Source organism: Oncorhynchus gorbuscha, linkage group LG03, assembly GCF_021184085.1.
Source record: "Oncorhynchus gorbuscha isolate QuinsamMale2020 ecotype Even-year linkage group LG03, OgorEven_v1.0, whole genome shotgun sequence".
NCBI classification, from domain to species: domain Eukaryota; kingdom Metazoa; phylum Chordata; class Actinopteri; order Salmoniformes; family Salmonidae; genus Oncorhynchus; species Oncorhynchus gorbuscha.
This window is the reverse complement of record NC_060175.1, coordinates 14,312,344-14,332,549: the sequence shown is the minus strand read 5'-3', so window position 1 is coordinate 14,332,549 and position 20,206 is coordinate 14,312,344.

Here is a 20,206-nt window from a genome sequence, read left to right as displayed (position 1 = left end):
TCAATGTTACATTGAACTGGGTGAATGGAATATGAATGACAGTCATCCAATATACTGTAATAGAAATAAGGCCACGCTCATAACATTTTGTATCGTCCTCCCTCATCTTAAACGTCACCGACCGCAACGGAGTGTACAGTATATCAAACTGCCATCCATATGAAACCCCTTCATCCACAACTCAAGGCTGAGATGTTTCCCTGGGATAGCACAATGAGTAACTCACCAACGACTCTCCCACCACGGAATGGCCTCTTCTTCACTGCCATGTTTTCAATAATTGCATGAGGACCATGTCGGTGCTACCTGTCTCTGCTCTCCACAAATGTCAGAGGTGAACGGTGTGGAAGTGTGAACAGATAACTTCCTTATATATCACAACTTCCTTATATATCGCGCCGCTTCAAGCGGACAGGGAAAATAACCTCTTACTGTCTCCCAGGTAAATGAATAGGCATATGGATGAGCTCCATGTACCCTATAGTCACGGCTCCTCTGCTCTCGCCATAATTCCATCTGCCTCCACTCTCTCTCTCCATTTGTGTGCCCATTATAATGGTGCATGAAACCATGTCATTCCATGCCTCAAAATTGCAGAAAGACTATTATATACTGTTTATTTTCATTAAAACCAGAGCGCGGTATTCTACTTTTCCAATTATTGGACTTGTCCATGGTTTTGCTTTGAGCGCAGAAGACCGGATTAAGAAGCTTCACATTATTGTTAGCACGTGCGAATTCTTATCTATTGAGAGTGGTATGTTAAACCACGTCTCAGAGTCGCCGACGTTCAAGGAGCCTCTCAAGTGAGCGTAGGGATAGGTTCTTAGGTGAAGCATGGTATATGGTGTGAACGTAAATGGAGAAAAAAAAGTATTTTGTGGCTTAATTAAAGTCATATTATGTGTCTTACACTTTGTAACTGACATTTTTCCAATTGCAATTTTGGGGCCATTCAGACAAAGGCATGAGCGTGCATAAGAGGAAGTTGGCTTGTTCATGTCCAGGCCTTTGCAACCTGTTTATCTGTGATTAGGTATCATTCATCAGTCATCATGATTATACAACGGGTGGGTCTAATCCTGAACGCTGAATGCTGGTTAAAAGCTCATTCCAGCCGGTGTCTATTCCACAAGTTACTACCGGCTAAATCTATGATGTTAAAATGCCTATTTACTCTGTTCCATTTGACTGCGCAATCCACTGTCTCATCAGCCAAGCACGTTATAAACTTCATCTCCACTATAAAAAGCAGCCAGACATTATCTCACATTTCATTAAGACTAACATTTAGTTTTCAAAAGCGGAGATTTGTATAAACTTTGCTATCTGTCTCTCCGACATTTGTAACATTGTTTCAATATTGGATGAATGAATGGCCCAACTCATCACTGACCACTGGCTACGTCCCTTCCGTCTTCAAGAGAGCGAGAGTTGCACCCCTTCTGAAAAAACCTACACTCGATCCCTCCGATGTCAACAATTACAGACCAGTATCCCTTCTTTCTTTTCTCTCCAAAACTCTTGAACGTGCCGTCCTTGGCCAGCTCTCCCGCTATCTCTCTCTGAATGACCTTCTTGATCCAAATCAGTCAGGTTTCAAGACTAGTCATTCAACTGAGACTGCTCTCCTCTGTATCACGGAGGCGCTCCGCACTGCTAAAGCTAACTCTCTCTCCTCTGCTCTCATCCTTCTAGATCTATCGGCTGCCTTCGATACTGTGAACCATCAGATCCTCCTCTCCACCCTCTCCGAGTTGGGCATCTCCGGCGCGGCCCACGCTTGGATTGCGTCCTACCTGACAGGTCGCTCCTACCAGGTGGCGTGGCGAGAATCTGTCTCCTCACCACGCGCTCTCACCACTGGTGTCCCCCAGGGCTCTGTTCTAGGCCCTCTCCTATTCTCGCTATACACCAAGTCACTTGGCTCTGTCATAACCTCACATGGTCTCTCCTATCATTGCTATGCAGACGACACACAACTAATCTTCTCCTTTCCCCCTTCTGACGACCAGGTGGCGAATCGCATCTCTGCATGTCTGGCAGACATATCAGTGTGGATGACGGACCACCACCTCAAGCTGAACCTCGGCAAGACGGAGCTGCTCTTCCTCCCGGGGAAGGACTGCCCGTTCCATGATCTCGCCATCACGGTTGACAACTCCATTGTGTCCTCCTCCCAGAGCGCTAAGAACCTTGGTGTGATCCTGGACAACACCCTGTCGTTCTCAACCAACATCAAGGCGGTGGCCCGTTCCTGTAGGTTCATGCTCTACAACATCCGCAGAGTACGACCCTGCCTCACACAGGAAGCGGCGCAGGTCCTAATCCAGGCACTTGTCATCTCCCGTCTGGATTACTGCAACTCACTGTTGGCTGGGCTCCCTGCCTGTGCCATTAAACCCCTTCAACTCATCCAGAACGCCGCAGCCCGTCTGGTGTTCAACCTTCCCAAGTTCTCTCACGTCACCCCGCTCCTCCGTTCTCTCCACTGGCTTCCAGTTGAAGCTCGCATCCGCTACAAGACCATGGTGCTTGCCTACGGAGCTGTGAGGGGAACGGCACCTCAGTACCTCCAGGCTCTGATCAGGCCCTACACCCAAACAAGGGCACTGCGTTCATCCACCTCTGGCCTGCTCGCCTCCCTACCACTGAGGAAGTACACTCAGCCCAGTCAAAACTGTTCGCTGCTCTGGCCCCCAATGGTGGAACAAACTCCCTCACGACGCCAGGACAGCGGAGTCAATCACCACCTTCCGGAGACACCTGAAACCCCACCTCTTTAAGGAATACCTAGGATAGGATAAGTATTCCCCCCCCCCTTTAAGATTTAGATGCACTATTGTAAGTGACTGTTCCACTGGATGTCATAAGGTGAATGCACCAATTTGTAAGTCGCTCTGGATAAGAGCGTCTGCTAAATAACTTAAATGTAAATGTGATGAGTTGTTTCAATATTCAAATTCGATCTCCAACTGTCCCATAGTAATGAACAAGTGGGGACAAGACAGACAGACAGGCAGCGTTTCTCAGCCAGTCGAAATCGTGAATCAGCTGGCATCATTTTTATGGATATATACAAAGACATGTCAGTTGAAAAAAGGTGAAAAGAAACGAAGTGCAGCTACTGTAGTTTACAGTTTTTTCCAGCTTCAGTTTGAAGTGATTGTGTTAGCTGTGTTGTTGGCTAGCTCCTCTGAACAACAGTGTTCTGACGAGAGAATACATTTTCTATGCCAGGCGAAATCGTGTTTCATTAGCTAATTATTATGGATGTATCCAAAAAGTGTCACTAGAAAACAGCTTAAACAAATGCAAATGAAGCAATTTTTCTGTTATTCTTGCTGCACTTTTTGACGTGACTGTAAATTAGCCGTAGTTGGTGAGCTAGCAAGCAAGGGATAAGAACGTTGCCAGCCAGTATGGCAATGGAACCAGTGTTGCCAACTCCTCAGTGAGGAAAGTAGCTATTAGCTGTGCTAAAAGTTGCTAGAAGTCATCCCCTAATTTGACATAATTTGCCATGTGCATGTAATTGTGATGGAAATTGTAGGAGAGAGGAATAAATTGTGGGCGAGACAAAAAGTGAGTAAAAACACCCTAAATATGTTTAGAACTACAAATGAGCAAGCTGCAGAGAGTGGCACACACAGCGAATAAGAACCAGATATTTGAGGCCATACTCCTCCTTCAGCACTTTATGGACCCCACTGATAATCCCTGTCAAAACAGAGGCATTGTCAGTCCCTATCCCCAGGAGTTTCTCTTTTTTAAGACAACACTACTCGTTGAAAGCCACAACAGCACGGGCTACAGATTTGGCATCTCCTCCCTCCAACTCGACAAGACCCAGAAATGTTGATACAATTGTCTGCTTGGTGTCACTAAAGTACCTTACCACAACCCTCAGGTACTTAAAAACACTTACATCTGTGGATTCATCGAGGAGGAGGCTGAAACGCTGGTCACCCACATCTGCGACCAACTTTTTCAGAAAGTATGGTGCTATAAAATCATTAATAATTTCTGTGCACTTTGTCCTGTGCATTTTGAAGTGGGTAGCAGCAGTGAAGTCTGAGAAAGCAGCTCTACACGCTTCTCCAAAGTGATCACATGCTAGCATGGAACAGTGTTTAGTGATAGCTAATGCTATGGTGGCCTCAGTACATTTTTTTAACCATAAATGGCAGCTGGTTTTGGGGTGGAACTGTTATAAGGTTTTTATACAGGCAGTATGCCCATGTATCATGTCCAATAAACGGCTTCAACCAGCCTTTGAATTCAGGGTTTGATTCCCACTCCTTTCTGTATTTTTGAGTGTACAGTTTAGACTAAGACATGATGGGCTAGCCAGCTAGATGTTTAGCTTATGTCACAGAGATGCACACACAGAGGACAAGGTGAGTAAGTGACTGAAGCTGTGTGAGTCAAATGCAGTGATTTATTTTTGTGCAGTGATTTAATTTAGACAAAGAACATTTTACATTTACATCCCACCCTGAATGTAAGCCAGGGCGGGACCAGCCAGCGGCGGCTTCCCGCATGCGCAATTCATTTGCAGTCTGGACGTGGAGGGGTGAACATCTCCTGCTCTGACTGCAGCTGGGAGGGACTGCTGCGTGAGGACTGGGCCACCTGTGAGTGCTTTGGGACGGGGGTGGGGCCCACGGGCGAACCCGCTGCTCGTTGAGAAGAGAAAGAACTATATGTGCTTTCACATCAGTCTCCGAAAGCCTCCAGTAACACCAGCAAAAGTTGCTAGATTTGTCGCTAGTCGCTTTTTGAAAAAAATGTGTCGCTAGAGGGGTCTCAATACTCGCTAAATATAGCGACTAAGTCGCTAAGTTGGCAACACTGAATGGAACACTTAGAACGAATGACTGGGTTGCGTCCATAGATACAGAAACAAATAGAATTAACAACTGGGTCGTGTCTCTGGTAACCGAACCAATAGAATGAACGACTGCCGGCTTGGGTAGCAACCCTAGATTTGTGTCGGAACTATATTTTTCGGAAGGATGAAATAGTATGAATAAATTAGTCAAAATATTGTTTTTAATTAAATATGTCAATCATTATTTGAAAATGTCGGTAGCTATTGTAGAAAAGTGATAACGGCCTCGAAGCTGGTGTTTGGAGGATATATTGGCAAAGTTTGACATAGTCTCGGGCCTAACAACACCTGTGCCAATATATCCTCAAAACACCGGCTCCTCCGGCAAAATCACTTAATTACTTATCATTCACTCTGGAATTCTGGCACCATCATGGCATTGCACGTGTCACATTGATTGATTGGTCATTTTTGTTTAATAGTATAGCCATAAATGTTCATTTTAAAGCAAAATTGTGAATCATTTAGGAACAAACAAGTATCAATCAGATTTGAATGTATGCCACCTAAATAAATACTGAATACCAATGAGACCGTATTGCATCGCAGAAGAGAGGACATTAAGAAGGGAACTTAACAACATCCACAGCAGGATCTAAAAACCTGAAATACGCTATCTGTTTTGAGGACAAATCATCTTAGGAAGGCTTGCAGCATGTGTACAAGTCACAGTGGTGGGTAGTATATGGGGCTTTGGTGACAAAACGGATGGCACTGTGATAGACTGCATCCAATTGGTTGACTAGAGTGTTGGAGGCTATTTTGTAAATGACATCGCCAAAGTCGAGGATCGGTAGGATGGTCAGTTTTACAAGGGTATGTTTGGCAGTATGAGTGAAGGATGCTTTGTTGCGAAATAGGAAGCCGATTCTAGATTTAATTTTGGATTGGAGATGCTTAATGTGAGTCTGGAAGGAGAGTTCACAGTCTAACCAGACACCTAGGTATTTGCAGTTGTCCACAAGTCAGAACAGTCCAAAGTAGTGAAACTGGACGGGTGGGAAGGTATGGGCAGCCATCGGTTGAAGAGCATGCATTAAGTTATGGCAAGAATAGATCAAATAAGCAAAGAGAAACGACAGTCCATCATTACTTTAATAAGAAAGGAAGATCAGTCAATGGGGAAAATGTCAAGAACCATCAAGCGCTATGATGAAACTGGCTCTTATGAGGTCCGCCACAGAAAAGGAAGACCCATAGTTACCTCTGCTGCAGAGGATAAGTTCATTAGAGTTACCAGCCTCAGAAATTGCAGTCCAAATAAATGTAACAGACAAATCTCAACATCAACTGTTCAGATGAGACTACATGAATCAGGACTTCATGGTGGAATTGCTGAAAAGAAAACACTACTAAAGGACACTAAGAAGAAGAAGATACTTTCATGGACCAAGAAACACAAGCAGTGGACATTAGACCGGTTGAAATCTGTCCTAGTGTCTGATGAATCCAAATTTGAGATTTTTGGTTCCAACTGCCATGTCCTTGTGAGACACAGAGTAGGTGAATGGATGATCTCCACATGTGTAGTTCCCCCTTGAAGCATGGAGGAGGAGGTGTGATGGTATGGGGGAGCTTTGTTGGTAACACTGTTGGTGATTCATTTAGAATTCAAGGCACACCTAACCAGCATGGCTACCACAGCATTCTGCACCGATATGCCATCCCATCATTTGTTTTTCAACAGGATAATGACCCAACACACCTCCAGGCTGTGTAAGGGCTATTTGACCAAGAAGGAGAGTGATGGTGCTGCATCAGATTACCTCGCCTCCACAATCACTGGACCTCAACACAATTGAGATGGTTTGGAATGAGTTGGATCGCAAACTGAAGGAAAAGCAGCCAACAAGTGCTCAGCATACGTGGGAACTCCTTCAAGACTGTTGGAAAAGCATTCCAGGTGAAGCTGGTTAAGATAATTCCAAGAGTGTGCAAAGCTGTCATCAAGGTAAAGGGTGGCTACTTTGAAGAATCTCAAATGTAAAATATATTTGTTTAACACTTTTTTGGTTACTACATGATTCCGTATGTGTTATTTCATAGTGTTGATGTCTTCACTAATATTTTACAATGTAGAAAATATTACAAATAAAGAAAAACCCTGGAATGAGTAGGTGTGTCCAAACTTTTGGCTGGTAATATATGTCTTGTGCCCAAGGCACATAAGTTAATGGCTGCAGGCTGGAATAGCTTCTTACCTCCCACTGTGAGAGAAGCTACACAGCATTAGAGCACATCCCATAGGAGAGATCAGGTGCTGGGGCGCCCATTAATATGACCATTAATCTTTAGAGTGGACATCACTGATGAAGTGGCTAAATTTCCACAGTGCTGGCTAGACAACTTTTCTTCCCATACAGGAACACTGCTCACAAGTCATGTCTTGGGATTATGCTGGATAGAGCAGACTACCCTGTCAGCAGACGATTACTGGTTATATCTGGTTGTTTAGCAGCACATTATGTTTGAGTGCTGGCACTGAAACGTCATATAGGCTAGATCTGGTTCAAATGTTGGGAGATACGACCATGGTTGACACTTTTTTTGTTATGGTTGAGCTCCTGCTTGAGGTACAGTATGTGACCAGAAGAAGTTTCCGTAGTTGCTGGGCGACTTTTGGTCTGAATGTTTGCCGGACTAGGTCACTGCCAACAGCGTCACCTTATACTGGCCATTTAATCTGGTTTAGGTATGAAAACCAGACCTTCACGATATTACCAAATGCTAACTGGGCCATCTGATAAGTGGTAACATGTGGGCCGAATTTGGGCCAAACTACTACTACTGTCTTGGTAGCCTTGTAAGTTAGCTCAGCCATTAAAAGCTCATGATCTGCAGTGGCTAGGGTTGAGAGCAGCATGTATTTCATTTTTTTTTATTTAACTAGGCAAATCAGTTAAGAACAAATTCTTATTTACAATGACAGCATACCCTGGCCAACTGGGCCAATTGTGTGCCGCCCTATGGGACTCTCAATCACCGCCGGTTGTGATACAGCTTGGAATCAAACCAGGGTCTGTAGTGCACCCCTAGCACTGAGATGCAGTGCCTTAGACCGCTGCGCCACTGTGGAGTATTATGTGCAGCTGTGTAAAAAGTACCCATTACATTTACATTTACATTTAAGTCATTTAGCAGACGCTCTTATCCAGAGCGACTTACAAATTGGTGCATTCACCTTATGACATCCAGTGGGACAGTCACTTAACAATAGTGCATCTAAAACTTAGGGGGTGGGGTGAGAGGGATTACTTAACCTATCCTAGGTATTCCTTAAAAGGTGGGGTTTCAGGTGTCTCCGGAAGGTGGTGATTGACTCCGCTGTCCTGGCGTCGTGAGGGAGTTTGTTCCACCATTGGGGGCCAAGCGAACAGTTTTGACTGGGCTGAGCGGGAGCTGTACTTCCTCAGTGGTAGGGAGGCGAGCAGGCCAGAGGTGGATGAACGCAGTGCCCTTGTTTGGGTGTAGGGCCTGATCAGAGCCTGGAGGTACTGAGGTGCCGTTCCCCTCACAGCTCCGTAGGCAAGCACCATGGTCTTTAGCGGATGCGAGCTTCAACTGGAAGCCAGTGGAGAGAACGGAGGAGCGGGGTGACGTGAGAGAACTTGGGAAGGTTGAACACCAGACGGGCTGCGGCGTTCTGGATGAGTTGAAGGGGTTTAATGGCACAGGCAGGGAGCCCAGCCAACAGTGAGTTGCAGTAATCCAGACGGGAGATGACAAGTGCCTGGATTAGGACCTGCGCCCTTCCTGTGTGAGGCAGGGTCGTACTCTGCGGATGTTGTAGAGCATGAACCTACAGGAACGGGCCACCGCCTTGATGTTGGTTGAGAACGACAGGGTGTTGTCCAGGATCACACCAAGGTTCTTAGCGCTCTGGGAGGAGGACACAATGGAGTTGTCAACCGTGATGGCGAGATCATGGAACGGGCAGTCCTTCCCCGGGAGGAAGAGCAGCTCCGTCTTGCCGAGGTTCAGCTTGAGGTGGTGATCCGTCATCCACACTGATATGTCTGCCAGACATGCAGAGATGCGATTCGCCACCTGGTCATCAGAAGGGGGAAAGGAGAAGATTAATTGTGTGTCGTCTGCATAGCAATGATAAGAGAGACCATGTGAGGTTATGACAGAGCCAAGTGACTTGGTGTATAGCGAGAATAGGAGAGGGCCAAGAACAGAGCCCTGGGGGACACCAGTGGTGAGAGCGCGTGGTGAGGAGACAGATTCTCGCCACGCCACCTGGTAGGAGCGACCTGTCAGGTAGGACGCAATCCAAGCGTGGGCCGCGCCGGAGATGCCCAACTCGGAGAGGGTGGAGAGGAGGATCTGATGGTTCACAGTATCGAAGTACCCAATTGTCATACTTGAGTAAAGTAAAGCTACCTTAACAGAAAATGACTCAAGTAAAAGTGAGTCTCCCAGTAAAATTCTACTTGAGTAAAAGTCTAAAAGTATTTGGTTTTAAATATACTTACAGTGAGGGAAAAAAAGTATTTGATCCCCTGCTGATTTTATACGTTTGCCCACTGACAAAGAAATGATCCGTCTATAATTTTAATGGTAGGTTTATTTGAACAGTGAGACACAGAATAACAACAAAAAAATCCAGAAAACCGCATGTCAAAAATGTTATAAATGTATTTTAATTTTAATGAGGGAAATAAGTATTTGACCCCTCTGCAAAACATGACTTAGTACTTGTTTGACCACCAGGTTTGCACACATATCAGGAGAGATTTTGTCCCACTCCTCTTTGCAGATCTTCTCCAAGTCATTAAGATTTTGAGGCTGACGTTTGGCAAGTCGAACCTTCAGCTCCCTCTACAGATTTTCTGGCTAGGCCACTCCAGGACCTTAATGTGCTTCTTCTTGAGCCGTCCATCGTCCCTTTGATGCGGTGAAGTTGTCCTGACCCCTTAGCAGAAAAACACCCCCAAAGCATAATGTTTCCACCTCCATGTTTGACGGTGGGGATGGTGTTCTTCGGGTCATAGGTAGCAGTCCTCCTCCTCCAAACACGGCGAGTTGAGTTGATGCCAAAGAGCTCCATTTTGGTCTTATCTGACCACAACACTTTCACCCCGTTTTCCTCTGAATCATTCAGATGTTCATTGGCAAACTTCAGACGGGCATGTGTATGTGCTTTCTTGAGCAGGGGGACCTTGCAGGCGCTGCAGGATTTCAGTCCTTCACGGCGTACAACTATAAATCATTTCAAATTCTTTATATTAAGTAAAGCAGACAGCTACACCTTCTAGTTTTTTATTTATTTACAGATAACTAGGGACACACACCAACAGTCAGACACTGTTTACAACTGAGGCATGTGCTTACTGAGTCCGCCAGATCAGAGGCAGTAGGGACAACCAGGGATGTTCTTTTGATGTATGTGAATTAGAACATTTTCCTGTCCTGCTAAGCATTCAAAATGTAACAAGTACTTTTGGGTGTCAGGGGAAATTCATGGAGTAAAAAATTCATAATTTTCATTAGGAATGTTGTGTAGTAAAATTACAAGTTATCAAATATAAATAGTAAAGTACAGACACCCTGAAAACGACTTAAGTAATTCTTTAAAGTATTTTTACTTAAATACTTTACACCACTGATCATGTGTGCAGCAGATGTTTGAATGCCTTTTTGTGTGTGGTGTGTACAGTGGTGATTTTAGCATGTAACTCTTGGTGGGGCAAACTCAACAATTTGCTTTATGCATGTCAGCAAAGCCACAACACAACACTAAACAATAGATTAACTGTGCTATAACAGTGACAAACGGTGCCACAAAATGTTATGGCCTGTGCTGTTCTGACAGCGGCGCTTATAGCATCATGGGGTAAATCCTTACAACCACTACACCTATCAGTGGAGACTTATCTGGCAGTTAATTGAGCCTCATTTACTGCCTTTCTAAAAACCATAGCTGATATGGCTGACTTGCTTAAACAAATATGGTTTCTATTGACTCCTTGTGCATTTGTGTAACTTGATAAGAACCACATTCGCTTTCAATAATATGCGTTTTGTCTTTTGAAACATAGACAAACATTATTAATGTTTGTTCTTATATCATTAACAATTAGCTCTAAGTATAAGCAAGTGCAAGCAAAGAAGCTGCAACGAGGTAGGCTTTCGTTCAGCACTTTCAAAATGGAGACTGACAGAAATTCAGAAAGTTGTTAGTTCAGATAAATTTAGCAAGGTGTTGAGGCCTTAACTTGACTCTTCGTGCCGCCACACAGAGCAAGAAAGAGACGGGAAAGAAGCTGTTAGCCTACAGTACAATTATTCTCCCTGTACACCAAGTATGAACCATAAGATAAATAACGGGAGCACATAGACAATTAAAGCTATTAAAATAATCGATGATGACATTTCTATAAAACAGGCTATAGCACTACCAAGTCAGAACAGTAGGCTACATTCTGAAGGGGAGATGGACCAAATTCTTAGGGTTAGACACATGGACTACTAACTGCTTACTACACAACATACACTTCATATTACTTTCTTAGCTACAGCATACCTATCTCCCTGGCATATTACATCATTTATGCAGCAGCAAACAAGACATATTTTTGGACTCACCATTGTTGTGCTGTGCTCACTTGAACAGGAAGGTGGCGTGGCGGTTCTTCTTGTGGGCAAAATTTGTCTGGCATTTTTCTGGCAAGTCTGGCATTTATGTTGCTTTCAAGAGTTCCCGGTTGTCTTGAACGCACTGAAGTTGGAAGTCAGAGATTTCCCTGTTCCGAGTTTCCAGTTGTTTTAAAAGCGGCAGAAGTCATACTTGATTGAGAGTATGGCCAATGTATTCAACATTTTCTGGGCCATGGTGTTGTGTATGAATGTTTATCCTTTTAAGCTTAGAAACAAAACCCTTTCAGACAGATGTTTTAAATCTTTAATCCCAGACTTGGACCACACACCCTCTCCACTGAATAGCAGGCAGGGGAAGCAAAATAGAGATTGCTTTGTAACTCTCGCAGTTAGCTACTGATTGAATTTGAATTTGCGATATCCGATTGGTGTAATGTTTATGTCTAATGGCCGATGAGCACTGATACATTTTATTTATAATTTATCTTCAAATGACAAGGATTAAAATGTATTTGCCAGTAGATTGACACGATTCATGATGATGACTGCTTGTCTAGCTAGCTAGCTAGCTAGCTATATTAGTTAAGATTTTGAAAGTATGATGTTGATATGATCAGTCCAATAAAAGCTACGGTAGATATAGCGTGATCTGAAGTAATTTAATCTGTAGCTAATGACCTTGAGCCTTCTTGGACGGGCACTTTGATTGTTAATCTATGGCAGCACCCAAGGGGCCTTGTACTGCCTAGCTCTCCCTGTAGATTATGCGGTGATGTAATATCCACATGAGTGACAGAACACTGAGCCAATCATGGATGAACTGGAGAAGATTACTAACGCCTAAGCCCTGTGCTTTCACTGGTTGCCCCTCCATCACAAAAGAACCTGAGGTTGAAACACCTTCATTTTGGAGCTGTCTTACTCAAGAAAGAAGCCATGTTCGTATGCGGCTTTATTAACTCAAGCATTGTTATTTGTACATTGCATTTAAACAGATATGTAACATGAATTCATGCCAAAAAAAAATGCAAAACAGCCACTTTGGTTTTTTGTCACAAATTTTGACACATCCACTCATTTCAGGGTTTTTCTTTAATTTTTTTATTTTTCTACATTGTAGAATAATAGTGAAGACATCAAAACTATGAAATAAAACATATGGAATCATGTGTTAAACAAATCAAAATATATTTTATATTTGAGATACTTTAAAGTAGGCACCCTTTGCCTTTTTAGCTAAACAGGTGGGTCTCAAAACAGGTGGGGCACTGCCATGAATGACGGGTCGTCACATGTCTATTGAACTGTATTTTTGTCATGTAATACTGTGTGGAAAAGTGTAATTTGTGTGAAATGAGTGCAAAACAAGGTTGCTTTTGTCCTCCAAAGGGGTTGAGTGGGTGATGGCTTTAAAATCAATAATCATTTCTCTATTGTTTAATGTATTGAATTTGTCGAAAAAAAATGAAGAAATAATAAGTTCTCTCAGTCTGGACACACAAGTTTACTCAAATTCGAATTGGCACCACCCCCTGAAATGCCACTTCGAGGGCATATTGAAAACATGCTGGTCTCTGTTGTGTGTGCATATGATGACATCAAAAAAGGATCGTCTTTGGCTTTCTGAACGCTGCTTTTGAACACAGCCCTGAGGGAGTTCCTGCATTGTGACAGCTGAATTTCCCCCAAAAAAACATTTTGAAATAGAATGTATGACAGTTGATGTCAACCTAGGTGAACCATTGGCCTGGAGGGAAGCAACATCTAACAGCATTGGAGAGGCCCAAGATAGAGCAAGCCTAGAGAAATAGGGTCTCAAGGGGCATCTACAAAGATACGTGCGAGAGGATCAATCTTTCTTTCAACTGTGTAAACTAGCTAGTTAGATTGTCAGCTTTTCTCTGGAGCAGAAGAGTGATTTTTCCAGTTCGGAAATTACGGAGAAAAGTATTGAGAGAGAGAGAGAGAGAGAGAGAGAGAGAGAGAGAGAGAGAGAGAGAGAGAGAGAGAGAGGAGAGAGAGAGAGAGAGGGGAGAGAGAGAGAGAGAGAGGGGGAGAGAGAGAGAGAGAGGGGGAGAGAGAGAGGAGAGGGAGAGAGAGGGAGAGAGGGAGAGAGAGAGAGAGAGAGAGAGGGAGAGAGAGGGAGAGAGGGAGGGAGGGAGAGAGAGAGAGAGAGAGAGAGAGAGAGAGAGAGAGAGAGAGAGAGAGAGAGAGAGAGAGAGAGAGAGAGAGAGAGAGAGGGAGGGAGGGAGGGAGGGAGAGAGGGAGGGGGGAGATAGGGAGGGAGGGGAGAGAGAGAGAGAGAGATAGAGAGAGGAGGGAGGGAGGGAGGAGAGAGAGGGAGAGAGAGAGAGAGAGAGAGAGAGAGAGAGAGAGAGAGAGAGAGAGAGAGAGAGAGAGAAGATGGCAAGCCAGACAGTTTACAGCTAAAAAAGCAGCAGATATGTGGAAAAATAAAGACTTCTGTAAAAATCTTAATCCATTTGAGCTTTCCAAAATAAAGTAAACAGAGTACAGCATCACTGTAATACAGAGGTTTGTAATTATTATATTAACTTAACCTTATAAGACATTGCTAACTACATTATTTAATTTTATGTTGATATATTATGTTAAATGCATTTGTTAAGATATTTGTTCTCATAAATAATGAAAAGTATTTGAGCATTTATTTACCTTAACAAATGCATATTTACCCAACACATACAAGATTCAGCGCAAGAAAGTATTACATTTCCCAAATGTGCATATGCTCATCCTCACTGGCTCTCTATGCAGGTATTTATGCCCTGTGGGTTCTAGGAGGCATCCCGAAAGCACAGATAACCACCCTTTAATATTTATCTGACTGTCAAGATGGCTGACATTATACAACATGATGAACTGTGGAATAAACACTGCATGGTGGGAATACACTTTACACACAAGCCACGGGAGAAGAGAGACAATACCATTTCTCCATTGGAGATTACAGCATCCATAGCACTGACGTCCTTCTTTATTTAAAGTGACAGAGCTTCTGTTGAGGTATAGTCTCAGCACTAATATGGAGTCAGTGTCAAATCAGTTCTTTAGTTACAGTCAGTGTCTAGGGGTTTTAGAGGACTTCCCTACGACCTCTAAATATAGGGTTTGGTCACATCAGAACTTTATTGTGATATTTAAATGACATTCTCATAAAATATCAAATAGTATATACTTAAGCAATAAGGCAATGCAGAATGCCTGGATACAGCCCTTAGCCGTGGTATATTGGCCATATACCACAACCCCCAGATGTACCTTATTGCTATTATAAACTGGTTACCAATGTAATTAGAGCTGTACAAATACAGTTGAAGTCGGAAGTTTATATTCACCTTAGCAAACTACATTTAAACTCAGTTTTTCACAATTCCTAACAGTTTTTAATCCCAGTAAAAATTCCCTGTTTTAGGTCAGTTAGGATCACCACTTAATTTTAAGAATGTAAAATGTCAGAATAATAGTAGAGAGAATGATTTATTTCAGCATTTATTACTTTCATCACATTCCCAGTGGGTCAGAAGTTTACATACACTCAATTAGTATTTGGTAGCATTGCCTTAACATTGTTTAAATTGGGTCAAATGTTTTGGGTAGCCTTCCACAAGCTTCCCACAATAAGTTGGGTGAATGTTGGCCCATTCCTCCTGACAGAGCTGGTGTAACTGAGTCAGGTTTGTAGGCCTCCTTGCTTGCACATGCTTTTTCAGTTCTGCCCACAAATATTATATATGATTGAGGTCAGGGCTTTGTGATGGCTACTCCAATTCCTTGACTTTTGTCACGCCCTGACCTTAGTATTCTTTGTTTTCTTTATTATTTTAGTTAGGGCAGGGTGTGACATGGGTGATATGTATGTTTTTTGTCTCATCTAGGGTGTTTGCACTGTCTAGGGGTTTTTATACTGTCTAGGGTTTTTTGTAGATTTATGGGGTTGTTTCCATCTAGGTGTTTATGTAGGTCTATGGTTGCCTAGATTGGTTCTCAATTAGAGGCAGGTGTTTATTGTTGTTTCTGATTGGGAACCATATTTAGGCAGCCATATTCTTTGGGTATTTTGTGGGTGATTGTTTCTGTGTCAGTGTTTGTCTCACACGGGACTGTTTTGTTTCCATTTCACTTTGTTATTTTGTATTTGTGTCATGTTCAGTCTTTTCTATTAAAACATGGACACTTACCACGCTGCGTATTGGTCCGATCCTTGCTACACCTCTTCAGACGAAGAGGAGGAAATCCGTTACAACTTAGTTGTCCTTAAGCCATTTTGCCACAACTTTGGAAGTGTGCTTGGGGTCAATTTCCATTGGGAAGACCCATTTGCAACCAAGCTTTAATTTCCTGACTAATGTCTTGAGATGTTGCTTCAATATATCCACATAATTGTCCTTCCTCAAGATTCCATCTATTTTGTGAAGTGCACCAGACCCTCATGCAGCAAAGCACCCCCACAAGATGATGGAGCCACCCCGTGCTTCACGGTTATTCTTTGGCTTGCAAGCCTCCCCCTTTTTCCTCCAAACATAACGATGGTCATTATAGCCAAACAGTTATATTTTTTTATATTATATCTTCGTCCCCATGTGCAGTTGGAAACCGTAGTCTGGCTTTTTTAATTGTGGTTTTGGAGCAGTGGTTTCTTCATTGCTGAGCGGCCTTTCAGGCTATGTCAATATAGGACTTGGTTGACTGTGGATATAGATACTTTTGTACCTGTTTCCTCCAGCATCTTCACAAGGTCCTTTGTTGTTCTGGGATTGATTTGCACTTTTCGCACCGAAGTACGTTCATCTCTAGGAGACAGAACGCATCTCTTTCCTGAGCGGTATGACTATATATGCATTGTCACATTAACTATAAATGAATGTACATACTACCTCAATTGGCCCGACCAACCAGTTCCCCCACACATTTACTGTTTTTATTTCTTACCTATTCACCTAATACCTGTTTTGCACTGTTGGATAGAGCCTATAAGTAAGCATTTCACTAAGGTCTACACCTGTTGTATTCAGCACACCTGACAAAAAAACGTTGATTTGGCAGCTGCGTGGTCCCATGGTGTTTATACTTGCATACTCTTGTATGTATAGATGAACATGGTACCTTCAGGTGTTTGGAAATTGCTCCCAAGGATGAACCAGACTTGTGGAGGTCTACTGGTTTTGGCTGATTTCTTTTGATTTTCCCATGATGTCACGCAAAGAGGCACTGAGTTTGAAGGTAGGCCTTGATATACATCCACATGTATACCTCCAGTTGACTCAAATGATGTCAATTAGCATATCAGAAGCTTCTAAAGCTTCTGGAATCATTTTCTGGAATTTTCCAAGCTGTTTAAAGGCACAGTAAACTTAGTGTATGTAAACTTCTGACCCACTGCAATTGTGATACAGTGAATTATAAGTGAAGTAATCTGTCTGTAAACAATTGTTGGAAAAATGACTTGTGTCATACACAAAGTAGATGTCCTAACCCACTTGCCAAAACTGTAGTTTGTTTACAAGAAATGTGTGGAGTGGTTGAAAAACACGTTTTAATGACTCCAACCTAAGTGTATGTAAACTTCCAACTTCAACTGTAAATGTCATTCACATGGTATACGGTCTGATATACCACGACTGTCAGCCAATCAACATTCAGGGCTCGAACCACGCAGTTTATACTGTACCTCAAGACACATTGTTTTGAATGGTCCTTTGTGCCTTTAGATCAGAACAGATTGACATCAGTAATACTGTACATAGTGAGCAGAATAATGTGAGCTAGGGCAAGCCATCAAGGTTGTGCTAGTAAGATTGTCCTGTAGCTTTCAAACTACATTAAAACAGAAATAGTCATTCATAAAGTGACTCATTCTGGCCCTTGTGCTGTGGATGGGGTTTTGTCAGCTATGGAGTCTAGTCTAACGTCATCTTATAAATGGTGTGGTCTGATTCTCAGAACAAAGCACATTGTTCTTTCTAATTGGTTCCTGAACAAAGTAAATATCTGTCTCTTTTATTATAGTGCATTGACAGAACAGACACTCAACCTGTACTAATTGATTTATATCAATATTTTCTAGATGTTCATTTGGTGGTTATTCCAGGGTTAAAATTAGCACAGGGCCACCTTACCCTCCCTTCCACACAAACATGTGTTAACCCAGGGCTCTCTGAAACTGTCATTTCTCTTCTGGAGTAGAATATTCAAATGATATGGCAACAGAAAAAAGTTGGTGCTAAGACTGGTCACGAGTTGGGCCAGCTAAACCTGGGTAAAGGGTGGTGCCCTCCCACTTGAGAATGTGCAAATGTCAACAATCATTTAACCACGGGATAAAACATATCTTGGATTTTCTAAGGCTGTTAGCCCGGGGCTAAGTGCAGGTTCCCAGGGTCTTCAAAAGTCAATTTTCACAGATATCATACAGCTGGCAGGGTTCATTCCTTTGAAAACTTTTCAAACAAGAAATAAAAATATCCAGAGGTTTCAGCGGTATAACAAGTGCTAACTAATTTAATCCAAATGTAATCTCTGGCAATCATAATCTAAATAAATAACTACAGTATCAAAATAGAAAAGATGTCTTAGTTTTATATCAAGGAATCTTAAAGTTTAAATGATAAAACATATGTTTTGATTCCTGAAATTAAGTTGTACATACAACAGGGCCCAATGGTCCCAATGCTAAATGATCTAAATTAATTGGGTTGTGCATAATAATCAACATAATCAGAATTTCAGCAAGTATTTTCAGTCTCAAAATATACATTTTTAGAAAATGTTTAAACTGCCTGAAACTTTTTTCTCCATCTTGCAGGTTTAAATGACATCAGGTTTAATCTACAGCAGTCTTGCATTTCATGACATAAGTAGAGAAAATGTTTTTTTTTTCCATCCCTCTTTGAAAGCTTTGTTTTTCCATGTCCCTTTGAAAAGTAAATAGTGCTCTGCTGCCAATTTGATTAATAAATTAGTTCTATACTACATTCATATTTCCACCATGTCTAATCAATTGTCATTATCAATCCACAATGAGAAAAGTGGGGGGACTTTAGTGTCAGCCGAGAAATTTCCCCAGAGCACTGTCAATCACTTTTCATCCACACGCATAACAAAACAATGTCCTCATGTTGCCCTTGGACTGCGGAGGGGGGGGGGGGGGGGGGGGGGTCTGTGATTTATTACGACACATTAATATGTTAGCCTCTATAGCCTATTATTGAAAAATGGCTGCTGTTGACTCCGTAAAGACGCTCGTTTATGGGTGGAGAGTGGAGTGACCAGGAGTCCTGGGAGGAACAGATATTCCCCCTTAGGCAGTGCTTACTCTTTAACCTTCTACATTGAATTAGTCATTCAGCGGTATCCTGCTGACATTTCACTGATGAGGAATTCATTCTGTTCCCCTCTCTTGTCCTATGTCTCTAATGGCCTGGGTGTTTATAGGCAACAGTCTAGAGGAATGTAAGCTATGCCATCACGTCATCCGGTGCTGTCGTCGTGGAGCTATGATTAATAATACACTGAACAAAAATATAAACGCAACATGCAACAATTTTAAAGATTTTACTAAGTTACGGTTCACATAACTGCCCACACAATGCCATACATGCTGTCTGCCATCTGCCCCGTACATTTGAAAACAGGATTCATCCGTGAAGAGCACAATTCTCCAGTGATCCAGTGGCCACTGAAGGTAAGCATTTGCCCACTGAAGTCGGTTACAAAGCCAAACTGCAGTCAGGTTAAGACCCTGGTGAGGACAATGAGCACACAGATGAGCTTCCCTGAAACAGTTTCTGACAGCTTGTGCAGCCATTCTTCAGTTGTACAAACCCACAATTTCATCAGCTGTCTGGGTGGCTGGTCTCAGATGATCCTGCAGGTGAAGAAGCCGGATGTGGAGGTCCTGGGCTGGCGTGGTTACATGTGGTCTGTGGTAAAGAAACCGGATGTGGAGGTCCTGGGCTGGCGTGGTTACATGTGGTTTGCAGTTGTGCGGCCCGTTGGATGTACTGCCAAATTCTCTAAAACGACGTTGGAGGCAGCTTATGGTAGAGAAATTAAGATTCAGTTCTCAGGCAACAGCTCTGGGGGACATTCCTGCAGTCAGAATGGCAATTGCACTCTCCCTCAAAATTTGAGAGATCTGTGGCATTGTGCTGTGTGACAGAACTGCACATTTTAGAGTCGTCTTTTACTGTCCCCAGCACAAATTGCACCTGTGTAATGATCATGCAGTTTAATCAGCTTTTTGACATGCCACACCTATCAGGTGGGTGGATTATATTGGCAAAGGAGAAATACTCACTAACAGGGATGTAAACAAATGTGTGCACAACATTTGAGAGAAATACGTTTTTTGTGCGTATGGAACATTTCTAGGATAATTTATTTCAGTTCATCAAACATGGGACCAACACTTCACATGTTGCATTACTATTTTTGTTCAGTATAGCCGCGTCCCACATTGCGATTAGACCTGGCCACATCCAATCTCTCCTGGCCACATCCTTTATCTCCTGACCACGTCCAATCAATCCTGACCACATCCAATCTCTCCTGACCACATCCAATCTCTCCTGACCACATCCAATCTCTCCTGGCCACATCCTTTATCTCCTGACCACATCCAATCTCTCCTAACCACATCAGATCTCTCCTAACCACATCAGATCTCTCCTAACCACATCAGATCTC